This window comes from Sarcophilus harrisii, chromosome 3 (genome assembly GCF_902635505.1).
Source record: "Sarcophilus harrisii chromosome 3, mSarHar1.11, whole genome shotgun sequence".
Lineage (NCBI taxonomy): Eukaryota > Metazoa > Chordata > Mammalia > Dasyuromorphia > Dasyuridae > Sarcophilus > Sarcophilus harrisii.
Window position 1 is genome coordinate 37,691,217 of NC_045428.1, and position 15,418 is coordinate 37,706,634.

The following is a 15,418-nucleotide window of genomic DNA, read 5'->3' on the forward strand; positions in this document are numbered from 1 at the left end:
AAGAGGAGGAGGAGAAAAGTCTCGCCCGTCCGCTCAGGAGCCGCTACAACTCTCTCCTTTTCCAGCGAACTCTTTCTCGCTTTCCGCTTGGCTCCTTCATTTCGCTCTCTCCAAGCGAACCCTCCTCCTCTGGGGGCCGGACCCCAGCCTCCCCTCCCCTCCCCTGACGTGAGCGCCCACCCCAGCTGCCGCCGCAGCTGCCGCCGCCGCCGCCGCCGAGAGGTGCAGAGCACGAGCCGCCGGCGGACGCGCGCCCCGGGGCCCCGAGAGCGTGCGCAGAGGCGGAGCGCGCGCGGGCGCGCGCGGCTCCCGGATTCCGCGGGGCGTTCAGGGCCAGCTTCGGGAGGCCGCTGCACCCTAGAACTCGCGCGCGCGCGTGCCCTTCCACTGCAAAGGGTCAGCCTGCCCAAGGTGGGGGGGGGGGGTGGAGGGGGCGGGGAAGGGGGGGAGTGGGAGAGCGCGCCGACCGCCTGGCGCGCGGATCGAGCTGGCCCAGAGGGCTACGGAAAGGCTGGCTGCTAGTCCGTCTCCTGAAGGAGGGGAGGGAAGGGCTGCGGGGAAGGGGGAAGTAAAAGGCATTTTCGAGTGTCACCGGGATAGTTGAGGCAAGCAGAAGCCGCAAGGCTCGGTACACAGAAGTGGCGGGGGACTGAGCTTATTCTGGAGTTTCCATATGGCTCTATGCAGTTATCATAAGTTATCTTAGTCCACAACACCAAGGGCCTTAATTCTGTCTCTGAGATCTATGTATCTATGTAGACACATACACGTGAGTGCCTATCTTAGTGCATACACAGGAGTCTTCGAAGAATGTACATTCCACACAGTAAGTGCTTAATATATGCTTAATAAATGGATGCTATCCCTATATAATGAATACGTATTATATATGTGTGTGTGCACACAATACACATACACAATAATATATATATGTGTGTGTGATACAAACATTCATTTATACACGTGTATTATGTGGGAGTGACATCCAATCAATCCAGGAGGCACTTATGAGACATCTTCCAATATTGTAATTGTACTCTGTGTTGTAATATACATATACTGTACACATTGTATACTGTACACAATTGTAATATAATGTATTGCATGTAGATATACACACATATATATATATGTTCAAATATATACATGTAACACTTCAGTCATATACCTATAGGCACATGTTTTCAGTTTTGGAGTGGGTTGGCAATGTTGTGGTTTGGAGTCATCCAGATATGAGGTACACATGTGAGGGAATTGGTGTTTTCTTCCCAAAATAGGAGTGATGATGTGGAGAAGTCTCAAGTAACCAGATTCAATGAAAAGGAAGATAGGTTTGTAGTCATACTTGTTCTTGAGTCTTGATTCTGCCACTTGTTTCTCTGCCCTCTATGAATCTGACTTTTGTTGTACAATGGCAAGGATACTCTACATGCATATATATGTATGTGTACATAAATATGTACATATACTCATATACACACATACAATGTGCCTTTGTCCCATGGAGGTTGGGATGTTGCTGTAGGACAACTCCTTGAGGGGCTCTTTCCTTTGATCATTATATATTCAGTATCTTTCCACTTTTGGCAATCAATTGATCAAAAAGTATTTAGTAAGAGTGTTCCAGACAGGTAGTGTTGTAGGTAGAACATCAGCCTTGGAATCAGGAGAACTTGAGTTCAAATCTGTCTTCAAATACTCGACGCTTACTAATTGTGTGATCCTGGGCAAGTCAACAATTGCCTCACTAAAAAAAAAAAGTTTGCTATATGTCAGATGATTGGATAGGTATATAGTAGTGATTGAAAGGTAATAGAAAGATAAATGGAACAGTTTCTGTCCTCAAGGAGATTAGATTCCACATAGTAGTTGCTTAATAAATAACTGCCAAAATGACTTGGATGTTATCCCTAGGACTTCATATTTATTCCAAATTGGCTATATACACACCATACGCATATGCACACACACATACATGCACACAGGATTAAAATTTGTCACGACATGAGAAAACCTTTGCTTTCCAGATGTGTTTCATGGTATTTCTCTTTATAAACCCTATGTTCCAGAAAAAGTCGTCAACTTCCTACTCTCAATATGCCATATCCTTCTTTTGCTTGTTGTCCCCATGTGAGGAAAAGAGGGAGCTGTTTCAACTCTATCTCGTAGAATTCAGTTTCCTTCAAGATTCAGTTCACCTACCACATAACTTCTTCCAAAAAGGATTTTCTTACTTGCTTCACTCATCTGTTAGTACTCACACTCATAATAATAATAAAAATAAACATTTATATAGTGCTTACAATGTGTTGCAGGTTGTGTGTTAAATTTTAAAATTATTTTTAATTTGATCCTCACCACAATCTGGGGGGCAGTACTGTGTCCTCATTTTACAGGTGAAGGAAGTAAGGTAAATAGAAATTATGACTTGCCCAGGTTCATATGATTTAATAAGAATCTGAGATTGAATTTGAACTCAGGTCTTCTTGATTCTAGATTTAGCTCTGTATCCACTGTGCTATCTAACTATTATGCATATATTTATCTGTTTACATGTTGCCCCTCCTCTTCTATTATAAATAAGCTACCTAAAGACGGAGGCCATTTTTCTTAGTATCTTTGTGTCCCTAGTGTGAATATGTGCCTTTTACATAGTAGGCAGGTAATAACTGCTTTATATTTTGGATTGCGTTGGATTTGTTGCAGTTTGGTTGCTATCCAGATATTAGGCACACTTCTATATGGGAACTGACATTTTCTTCTCAAAATGGAAGTGAGAATGTAGGGGTCTCAAGGTAACCTGATGTAGTGGAAAGGAAGATGAGTTTGAAGTCAGAACACTTGGTCTTGAGTCTTGATACTGTTACATGTTTCTTTGACTTCTATGAAAATTGATTTTTTATGCACAATAGTAATGATATTTTGTATTCTGTACTCTGTTCCTTTCAGATTTGATGTGATGACCAAATGAGGTAAAGATTATAAAGCTCATCATAAACTGCTACATAATCTCAAACTAAGACCTTTGGGAGACTCTGAAAACTGAAACAAAAAAGTGCTTTCTTATGATTAAATGATGTTTTTGTATCCAATGAGCTAATTTTTTAAAAAGTGACAAAACAGTACCATGAATGCCTCCCAGTACATTACTTGGCCATTATCTTTAATCTCATTTTGAGCTACCCGAGGAGTCAACCAAAACTATTACTAAAAGTGTATAGCCAATAATGCAACCTTCTAGAACTGAAGTTGGAGCCCAGAGGAATCTTTGGAAATAAGGGGAAATGCTTCAATGATAGCCCTTTAAGGGAATCATAGTTGACACACAGCTGGATTTGAAATTAAGGGACCTAGATTCAAGTTGTGGTTTTGCCACTTATCATTTGAATGGCATAGGCATGTTGCTTTACTTTTCTGTCTCTTTGTTTCTTCACTTGTAAAATGAGGGAGTTCAGCTAGATGACTTATAAACTCTTTGCTATGATCACAGACAATAGATTTATCTACTTTTGCTAAATAAAAAGTTCAGTGGAGGTTCACAAATTTCCTTGGTAAATAAAGACAGATTTTTCTGAATTTGTTCTAAATTCTATCTGCTACATCCTCTCCTTTCAAAATTGTCATCTAAGCTTTGCTGGATCTTTGACAATTATCTTGACTACTGATAAAACTGACTGGGAAGGACCTCAGGAAATTTATTGATTTGCAGTTCTGTGAAGTGATTTACATATTTAGCTTGACTAAACATGTTGATCCAACATCTCCTTGGACATAGGCTAGAAATCTAACATTGTAAATAAAACTATTGGACGTGTCTGAGCAAAAGGAAAATTTCATTAACAAATAAATATGCCAGTAGAGAAAAACAGTATTGTCAAGAGGAGATAATGGAATTATGATGATAAGTAGGAATAGATGTAAAGTGTGATGTTGTGCATACAGGGTAGATTTGTTACCATTAATGAGGAAGAACATTTAAAATTTGTAATACCTTTAACATTTCCTATTATATCAAAAAGAAGTAATAAGCTCTGTGTGAGATACTAAGTGGGAGAAATTACAGCAGAGTAGAGGACCTGCCTTGGAATTAAGGAATTCTCTCTCACACAATAGCTATATGATAATGGACAAATTATTTACTCTTTTTGTGCCAATAGCCATGAGTCTGAGAGCATAAGTGAAGGAGAAGTTGCTGCTCTTCTGAGATGAAGGGAGCTCCTACGGAGGAATACATCTTGCGTTGCATTGTACATCTTGCACAAACTCTTTCAATTTCCACCAATCAAAACTCAAACTAGGTCGCATCAATAAGCTGAAAGGTCACAGTACCAAAGTTTCAAAATTGGAAGGGATCTTTAGGGCATCTGGTCCAATTATCTCATTTTATAGATGAAGGAACTGAGACCCATGAAGGCAAAAATGATTTGTCAAGTCATAAGTGTAGAGCTGGGATTTGAGTCCAGGTCTGATGATCAAATCCAAAATACTTCCCATTATACCACACTGCTTCCCAAATGGCAATTCATTTGAATTAGCAAAATTATTAAGTTGTTCATTTTTTTAAGATACAGGAAAGAAGTGAACTTTGTATAAACTTTTATCTCATCTATACTGGATGGATACTTTATTGACTTAGGGACAGACATGAAAAAGAATTGTAAAAGAAGAAAAGGCATCTGTACCCCCATCCAATGATATTCCAACTTCCTTGAACTATTTTTGGTGCAGTATCAAGAGCATACAGTTCTCAATATAACACTTAGCCTCATTAGGTACTTGTTGAAGTATCATTCCCAAAGAAATCTTAATCAATCAATTCAGTCAACCCAGTATCAAGCCAAAAGGCATTATGAAAAAGTTGGTTTATTAGGTTTTTTGGGTCCAACCCCTACTCCCTCTAGGGAGTTGTTGGGTTGTATAAAAGCAGAAAAAAATAAACAAGGAATTTTCATTTGGAGAAGGGATAGATTTTAAAAAACCCTGAAAATTCCAATGATTTTCCTCACCTTAATACCTTGATTCTCTTAGTGATGTCATGTACCTGTAACTTAAGGGACATGATGTCTGTTATTTTTTGTCATTTCTGACTCTGTTATCCTACTTTCTGTTTTCTTGGCAAAGATACTGAAGTGATTTGCTATTTCCTTTTTCAGTTCATTTTTCAGATGAAGAAACTGAAGCAAATAGGCCTGGTTAATTGACTTGCCCAAGGTCACATACCTAGTAAGTATCTGAGGCCTTATTTGAACTCAGGTCTCCCTGAGTTGGTCCAGGGATCTGTCCAGTGTTCCATCTAGTTGTTCCATGATGACTGCAGAAGAATAAAAAAACCCCCAGAAATAAGGCACATAGTGAGCATTAGCAATGTGTAGCCTGTTACTAATGATGGCTTGTACTCCAGAAGAGACATAAAAGATGTTGAGGATACATATAGTTAGAAAGGGAGATCTAGGAAGAATGAGAAAAAGTCTGTTTGCCACACAAAGTGCTCTAAGATCACAAGACCCAGTGGGAGATCTCCAGGACATTGGGGGTATACTCCAAGAAAGGTTCACCTAAAGATGAGGAAGAGTTGACGATTTGTGTAGGTGCAAGCAGTAAGAAGTCATGATGAACGCCATTAGGGGGAGCACTTACACTGATCAAATCTTGGATCTCTCAAAGGTCCAAAGCATCAGGTAACAATGAAGTTGTTGCCTCTTAGGCATAAATCTGGCTTTCTGATGTCAAAATATCTGGATCAAGAAAGAAAATCTCAGCCAAATGTCTAAATGTTTTGCTTAATTGGCAACAAACACTGGGATAATTAATAGAGTTGGAATTAATTGAGTTCTCATCCTGATGTTTCAGAACATAAAATAATATTAGCTGACATTTGCCTAACATTTTATGATGACAAAGAGCTTTCCAGCTATTGTCTCATGGAATAATAGATTTGGAGCTTAAAGGGACTGCAGATACCAGATTGTCCAACTCCTTTATTTAACAGATGAGGAAATTGTGGTTGAGTGACTTGTTCAGTGTTGCTCATAAGCAACTAACTTGATAGAATAGGATAGGATAGGATAAGGAACTAACTGATATATGCACACATATATTTATATAAAAAACAATCATATACATATATAGTAAGGGTATTAGCATTAACATTTTACAAAAGAGGACATTGTGGTTCAGGAGTGATTTGGCTTGCTAAAAATCCCTCATTTGATAAGTAATTTTTAAGCATCTTCTTTATGTTGTCAGGCAGTGTTAGACACTGGGGATATAAAGGGGAAAAAAGGGTCCCTTTCCCCTAGGAGGTAACCCTCTAGGTTACCTTGCATTTGCTATGTAAGTGTTTTTGGAATAAGGATAGAAACTGATTGGCAACTTCATTGGCATAGCACTTTCAAATGAGGAAACTCACTGCTGATGTAGGTCAGCACCTTCTGCAGTTTATAAACTGAAAGCTTTGCCTAGAACACTGAAAGATTAAGTATTTGCCTGGATACACACAGCCAATAAAAGTCGGAGGCAGTATTTGAACTTTGGTCTTTTGGGCTTCATTCTAGCTTTGTAGCCACTGTGCCATCTTGCCTCTCAATGTATAAAACATTAAGCTCATTTTTTTCTTATGAATTCCTGGAATTTGGATGACATAGGGGAGCTATTGAAATGTTTATTTTCCAAAATGTGGAAAGTTGGGGCAGAGATATCCCTGAAAACTCGGACATTTTCTGATACATGCTTATAGATAAAAATCTGTGTCCATGAGAGGCATTTCTCAAATGCTTCTTCATTTGGAAAAAAACACTTTTCTTCTGAGGTCTATCCATACATAAATGATGGTGCAGAAAAATGACTATGCTTCCTGTGGTGAAAGATTAGGTAATGACATAAGGACTTTAGAAATTGTATTGAAACAAATTTTGCCAATTTGTTTGAGAGTAGGGGGATTCCTCTTTTTGTCCATGATACCTATTGCCTAGAATATTACCTAGTATTTAGTAAACACTTGTTAATTGATTCCTACTTCATCACAACTTGGGGGGGGGCAATAAATGGACAGGCTGTGTGTGTGTGTGTGTGTGTGTGTGTGTGTACAAATTTGTGCCAATTTTATGTAGATTTTTGTCTTTCAGGGCAAGAATTGTGTTTCTGCTTGTGTTATGATATCAATAAAAAGCACTGTTCTTCACTTCTCTCCCTATTGAACACATTCAAATTTTTATAGTGTCCAGAACTTAAATCTGACTCTTCAAATGTGATTCTGGTCAATTTATCCTGACATCTCCAAATACGAGCCTTTAATTTTTAGAGTTGTTAGACTGGTTGAGTGGAAAGAATACTGATTTTATAGTCAAAAGGCCAGATTGAAATCTGGCTTCTGAGGCTTACTATTTATATGCCTTGGATGAATCAATTCCCCTTTATGTCAAAAAATGGGGTTAGACAAAATGGCCTGTGAGGTATATTCACGCTCAGTGCTCAGTGACTATGATCTACTGGTAAACTATATAGAATGACCTCTGTTGATATAGACAGTTAACCTCCTTGATGATGGGCTCAGAAGAGTTACCTCCATAAGGTGAAACTCTACCCCCTGGTAAACACCAGATATGCCTCATGACAAATTACTGTATTCAGATAAAACTTAGTAATAATGGGATTGAAGTAATTCTTCAATGCTTTCTCCTTGACATTCTTCCTTTTCAGCAATTTGGTTCTTATCCATTTAGCTGATGACTTCATTGAATTTGTCAAAGATCTACTGTGTATTCTCATCCCGTTTTGTCTTCTAGTTTCCTCTCCATGCCAGCCTTAATGTTGAAAGCATAAGACTTGTGTGAGTTTTTGGAAGATACCTTGTCTTTTTTCATTTTATATCTTGTATTTCTCAGCTCCTGGAGTATTAATTCAATATTTTCTTTGCTTAAGTGGCCTTGTTCTCCTGACCCATGTTCCTATAACCAACAGAAGCACTAGAGAAGCAATTTGCATTTTATTTAAAAATTTCTTCAGTATGAGAGACATTGAAGGGAACACCTGTGAACTCAATCTTCCCCAGTATGTGCTTTTCCTTGGTCATTGTTCTCTCAGCTTCATAAACCTGGATGAATTGTCAGAATAGTTGCTTGAATAAATAGTGAAGATCCAAATCTGTTTGATGGGGGTGTTGTTTATTAAAAAGTGTCAGCACTCTTCTAGATGTTTTAGTCTTTCAGAAAAGAGGAGTTACATCCAACAACAGCATATTCTGCATATTTTTAGATTTATTCCTGGTCAAGATGGCAGTCTGACCAGTTGTTCCATAAGCAACAGCCTTAGCAGGGTTACCATTCTTGTAATCCTTGTTATTGATGTGAAGAAGCTTCTGGATGAGTCACCCTCCAAGATGGTGCCATGAATCTGAGGCTTATTCCAGTTGACCTCACTGACAGGTATTTTAAAAAATATTTTATTTCCCCCCAATTACATGTAAAAACCATTTTTAACATTCATTTTTAAATTTTTTGAGGTCTTAATTCTTTTCCTTCTCTTCCCTCCCTTCTTGAGAAGGCAAGCAATTTGACATAGTTTACACATGTATAGTCATCCTTATTGTCATATGAAAAATACAGACCAAAAATAAAATAAATGAAAAAAATAAAGTTTTAAAAGGCAGGTTTACATTTGCATTCAGATGTCATTTTTTTTTTATTTTCTGAAAGTGAATAACATTCATTATAAGTCCTTCAAAATTATCTTGGATCATTAGTATTGATCAGAATTGTCATTTTTTTTGTAGTTGATCATCATTATAACATTGCTGTTACTATGTACAGTGTTCTCTTAGTTCTAATCACTTTACTTTGCATCAATTCATATAAGGCTTCCCAGTTTTTTTTCAAACCATCCTGCTTATAGCACAATAGTATTTCATCACAATCAAATATCACAACTTGTTCAATCCTTACCCAATTGATGGGCATTCCCTCAATTTCCAATTCTTTGCCACCACAAAAAGGGGGACTATAAATGTTTTTGTACACATAAGTCTCTTCCTTTTTAAAATCTCTTTGAGATATAGAGGCACTAGTGATCTTGCTGACTCAAAGTTTTGGTAGCCTTTGGGCATAGTTTCAAAAAGCTCTCCAGAATGGTTGAATCAATTTACAATCCACCAATAGTGCATTAGTGTCTCAATTTTCCCACATCTCCATAAACATTGCTAATTTTCTATTTTTGTCATATTAGCCAATCTGATAGATGTGAGATAATATGTAAGTTATTTTAATTTGCATTTTTCTAATCAGTAGATTAGAATATTTTTATATGACTATAGATAGCTTTGATTACTTCATCTAAAAACTGCCTGTTTATATCTTTTGACAATTTACTAAGGAATGGCTCTTATTTCTATAAAATTGACTCAGTTCTCTATATAGTAGAAAAATAAGGCCTTTATCAGAGAAAATCAGAGAAATTCACAGTTACGATTACTGTGTATTTCTCTTCATTTATTTTCCCTTTTTATCCTTCTCTCTCTCCTGTCATGCTGTGCACCCTCAAGAGTGTTTTGTTTGTGTCTACCTACTCCCCCAATCTGCCCTTTATTTGATCACTTCCCTCTTTATTTTATCCTCCTTTTCTCCATTTTTCATATGGGGTAAGATGGATTTCTATACTCAACTTAGTCAATATATTATTGCTTGTTTGATTCCATTCCAGTGAGAATAAGATTCATGTGTTCCCCAACTGCCGCTTCTTTCTCTCCTTTGTAAAATTTGTTTTGTGCCTCTTTTATGAGCCCCTATCTTCTCCTTTCCCTTCTCCCAGGGCATTTTCTTTCTTACTCTTTAATATCATTTTAAGATATCATCCCACCATTTTCAATTCATACACCTTTGTGCTGTTATCCCTGGAGTAACTTGATCAAGAGATGGATGGGTCAATTACTGGTATTAATACACTTAGATTGGTTAATCTAGGTTATATTCATTCAGAGGTTGTTTTATGCTCCGAGGTCACCCCAACCAAAGACTATAACTCAGTGGCTTATACAGTTATATTTTTCTATGTTTACGCCTTCTAACTGTACTAATACTGATAAAAATCTAAGGAGTTACAGATACCATCTTCCCATGTAGGAATGTAAATAGGTGAATCTTATTGAATCCCTTATGATTTCTCTTTGCTATTACCTTTTTATGCTTCTCCTGAGTCTTTGATTTTGAAAATCAAATTTTCTATTCATCTCTGGTCTTCTCATCAAGAATGCTTGGAAGATTTCTTTTTCATTGATGTCTATCTTTTCCCCTGAAGGATTATATTTACTTTTGCTGGTTAGGTGATTCTTAATTGTAATCCTTAGATCCTTTGCCAGAATATCATATTCTAAGCTTTCCAGTTTTTTTAAACATAGAAGTTGCTAAAACTTGTGTTACCCTGAGCATTACTCCACAATATTTGAATTGTTGCTTTCTGACTGCTTGCAGTATTTTCTCTTTGACCTAGGAGGTCTGGAATTTGATTATAATATTGCTAGTACTTTTCATTTGGGGGATCTTTTTTCAGGATACAATTGGTAGATTCTTTAAATTTCTATTTTACTTTCTGATTCTAGAATATCAAGGCAAATTTCCTTGATGATTTCTTGAAAGATGATAGGCTTTCTTTTTTAAATCGTGGCTTTCAGGCAGTCCAATAATTCTTAATTTATCTCTCCTGGTTCTATTTTCCAGGTCAGTTTTTAAAATTAGATATTTCACATTTTCTCCTTTTTATTTCTTTTTTTGATTTTTTAAATCATTTCTTGATGTTTCATGGAGTCATTAGTTTCCAATTGCACAATTTTAATTTTGAAGGAATTATTTTATGTGTTAAGTTTTGTATTTTCTTTCTCTTTTACTTTTTAAGAAGTTCCTTCTTTGGGGCAGTTAGGTAGTTAGGTTAGTAGTTAGGTAGTGCAGTGGATACAGCATCAGCCCTGAAGTCAGGAGGACTTGAGTCCAAATCTGGTCTCAGACATTTAACACTTCCTAACTGTGTGACTGGGCAAGTTACTCATCCCCAATTGCCTAAGCAAAAAAAGTTATTTCTTCAAAGAATTTTTGAGCCTCTTCCCATTTGACCAATTCAAGTTTTAAGGAGTTCTCTCCAAAGGAGCTTTGTGCCTCTTTTACCATTTTGTCTATTCTGCTTTTTTCAGCTGTTACTTTCTTTAGCAATTTTGTGCTCCTTTACCAAGCTGTTGACACCCCACTCCCATGAATTTCTTGCATCAGTCTCATTTGTTTTTGCCAGTTTTCCTCCACTTCTTTTGTGATTTTAAAAATCTTTTGTTGAGCTCTTCTAGGAATTCTTTTTGAACCTGAGATCAATTCACATTTTATTTTGAGGTGTTGGATGTAGTGATTTTGATTTTATTGTCTTCTGAGTTTGTGTTTTGAGTTTTCCTGTCAACACAGTAACTTTCTATGGACAAGATGCTTTTGTTATTGTTTGCTCATTTCCTCAGCCTATTTCTTGACTTTTAACTTTATGCTAAACCCCATGCTTATGGGGGTGGTGGTAGCACTATCTCAAGCTACAGAATTTTCGTGCAACTATTTTAAGAGCTAGTTCTAGAGAATTGTAAGCTATCAGGTGACATGATCTAAGGAGAGGTGTGTTTACTACTCTCTAGGCCTATGCTCTAGTCTGTGAATGACCACAGATACTCATTTCTATCCTATAACTATGATCATTTTGGTTATGATTACAAGTTCTGGTGTATTTGTACTCCTATTTTCCAGAGACTGTGATCCAGGACTTTGGCCCAGATCCACACACGGGTAATGCAACAGAATCCTATACACAATGTCAGCAAAGCAGCTCCTATAATACTTTTCTGACCAATTGCCCAACCCCTTTACCATCTGTAGACTGAAACCTGTGAAAGCTGCCGCTGCCTGTTCAGTTGTCCCTGAGCCTGTTGCTGACTTGCTTATGCTGAATTACATTGCACTCTTATCTTGGTACAACAGACCTTTTTTTGGCCAATCTTCTAAGTTGCCCTGGGCTAAAAAAAAATTTCATGTCATCCTTTTGGGTTCTGTCACTCCAGAATTTGTTTCTGAGGCATTATTCTAAAGTTGTTTAGAGGGGAATTTGAAGAGTTCAGATGAGATCCCATCTGTTTTTGGCTAGCTTGACTCTGCCTCCCCCACACTCCAAGGTATTCTCCATGGGGTCCATAGTTCTATAGAAGTCAGCATTCTGCTCTTCAAAATAGTCATGGATACTATAGAAGTTTGTATTTTCAATCCTAATGGAGGTTCTGGAAGTGAAGACATGCTTTACACAGTCACAAGGGGATGAAGTGAATACCTCTCATTCTCAGTGATGCTCTTGTTATTCTTGCCCTGGACTCAGCAATGAAATAATTGATCACGTGATTATTAAAGTCTTCTACATCTAAGGAGAAGTCCCCAGTTGTGGATTTGACTTCAAAGATGTCATGTTCAGTGGTCAGAATAGAGAAAGTCTCACCTCCAAAGTCAAAGATCAATACATTTTTCATACAAACTTTTTTTGTAGAAATCATAAGCAACATTAGCAGGAGTTACTTTTTGATGAATCAGAGCATATTGAAATTAGTGATGATTTCAGCATCTCTGGTGGTCTGATGATGGGAGTCATTGAAGTGGTGGGTTCCAGTGTAAGATTCAGCAATTTCTTCCATCTTTGACAAGACTAGACAGAATATTTTCTTTTTTCTTTTTTTTAATTGACAGAATATATGCATGGGTAACTTTTTACAACATTATCCCTTGCAGTCACTTTTGTCTTCCCTCCCTCCACCCTCTCCCCTAGATGGTAAGCGGTCTTATACATGTTAAATATGTTATAGTATATCCTAGATACAATATATGTGTGCAGAACCAAACAGTTCTCTTGTTGCACAAGAAGAATTGGATTCAGAAGGTAAAAATAACCTGGGAAGAAAAACAAAAATGCAAGTTGTCCACATTCATTTCCCAGTGTTCCTTCTCTGGGTGTAGCTGATTCAGACAGAATATTATCTCGGGAATGAAGCTTTTGTCTTCCTTTTGTACTTTATATCTGTGGTGTTAAACTCAAATAGAAAGTGAGGGATCAGTAAACAATACATTAGGATCCCAGAGAGCTCCATATTAAATTCGAAAATCATATATTAGTGTTATCTATGTTTTATTGTACTTTTGTTTATTTTGTTCAAGATTTCCCAAATATAGTTTAATCTAGATTCAAGATATGTGTGGCCCCTCTCTAGCTAAGGGCTCTTGTGTTTGATGCCTCTGCTCCATGTAGACTTTAAACTTACTTCTGGCTAAGGGACTATGTGGTGCTCTAGACTGAAGCTGCTTTAGCTCCCTCAGGAGGCACAGTGACGTGCAACATTTGATCAAGACACTAGATGGTGATCAAACCTTGAGCTCTGTCACCTGTCTCCTGGTGCATGCATGTAACACCAGGTGACTGTGATCCTGTTCAGTTCTGGATTGTTTTACAACCTTTGTTTTATTTGATATTTTCCAATGTTTTCATTTTGGTGATATGATTGACTTGATAAAATAACTCCATTCAATTAAGATTCTGATCTCTTGTTTTCCTTTCTCAATTGACCCCAAAGAGATCACTTGCATAAAATAAAATTAATCAAGGACAGGTTCAGAATTTCTGAATGGCAGATCTTGTCTTGGACTGGGACTGAAATCTCAATAATCCTTATGCAGTGTTTGGTGCCTAGTTTCTATAGTCATACTCAAGAGATTGCCTCATTCCCCTAAGCATTTTTTGCTTAAATGTAAAGAAGCCAGATGGTTTTCCTCTTGACTCATCACTTTCACCTCCCATTCTCTAGCTGCTCCCCTAATTACTGGAACTCTATGTCTTCTTGTGCTCTTTGGGGACCTTCTAGCTGTCATCCCCCAGTGCGATCTCGATTTTACAACTGCAATCTGGGAAAAGGGGTGGTTTATCGATCCAGTTGTAAAATGTGACCCCTGGGGAACACATACTGAAAACTCATTGTCGCTCCTTGTCTTTTCTTCCTGGCTTCTTGTGTCTTATTGGATTTTTTTTGCCACAACTTAGAGTGACTTTCCATGTTTTATAGGGGTTGTGGTAACCCCACATTGAAAGATTCCAAGAAACTCTTTTTATGTAAAATAACTACTCAGACACCTTTCTCCATTTTTCTGTTTCTCACTTTCCCCTGACACTTCAATAAAAAAGAAAAAATGGAGAGAGAAAGAAAGAGAAAGAGAGAGAGAGATAAAGAGAGAGAGAGAGAGAGAGAGAAAGAGAGAGAAAAAGAGAGAAAGAGAGAGAAAGAGAGAGAGAGAGCTCAGTTTAAGTGAAATTGACAGAAGAAATATTTTGTTGTTGTTTTTTAAAGGCATAGGAAGCAGTCACGTCACTACTTTGGCAGTGACCGACTTTGACTTAATCAGTACTTGCATTCACCTGCATACTAAAAAGAAAATGCAGGGTTTGTTAGGAATTTTCATAGCTGAGTAATAATGATGTCAGTGTTCTTCTGGGCTTAAAATATCAGCAAGAATAATCTTTTGGTGATTCAACCCTTCTTTTATAGTGGATGCGAACCCTGCTGCACAGGACTAGTGTAGGAGCTGTCAAGAGTAAAGATGAATGTGAACCAAAATTAAAATGCCTCATTTGCTTTTATTGCCCAATCAGAAGGAAAGGTACTTTGTTAAGATCCACCCACTTACCCATTTGTTTCTCCAAGGCATTGAAAAGGATCAGTTGGCATTCAGAGCACCAGGTTTATAAAAAGTCTTTCCAGCAAGTCTTGAATCTAGAAAATCCACATAAGAGACCTAAGACTACCAGGAGAAGGAAGGCAGAATACAAGAAAATCGCAAGACTTCCTGCGGTACAGAGAGAATCAAATGAAATTATTTGTAAATAATATTTGTAAAACACTTAACACAGGACCCAACACAAAAGATAAACTTAATAAATGTTTCCTTTCTTTTAGAGATAGCAGGTAATGTTCCAGAACTATAAATAAGGCCATATGGTTTGTCTTAGATTCATAGGACCATATATCTCAAACTAATAGGACAATAGAAGCCAGCTATTCCAACCTTTCATTTTATACATGAGGAAACTGAAATCCAGATTCACATAGGTAAGAAGAATTAAAGATGAGATTTGAGCCCATGTCTAAAAGCTAGTGATTCTTCCAAATGAATGACAAGTACGTCTTCTTGAAGTAAATAAAAGGAATTCCACTAAGGGAAACTTCTATAGCTATTTGATTATATTCTGTTTTTAATTTGCTTTAAAAAGTCTTATGGTTGCTTTTTGTTTTCCTATATTACATTATTCTCTGCCACCTCCTTAACCAAGCACTGAATCCTTCCTGAGACAAATAAAAATAACGAAGGGAAAATAACTGATG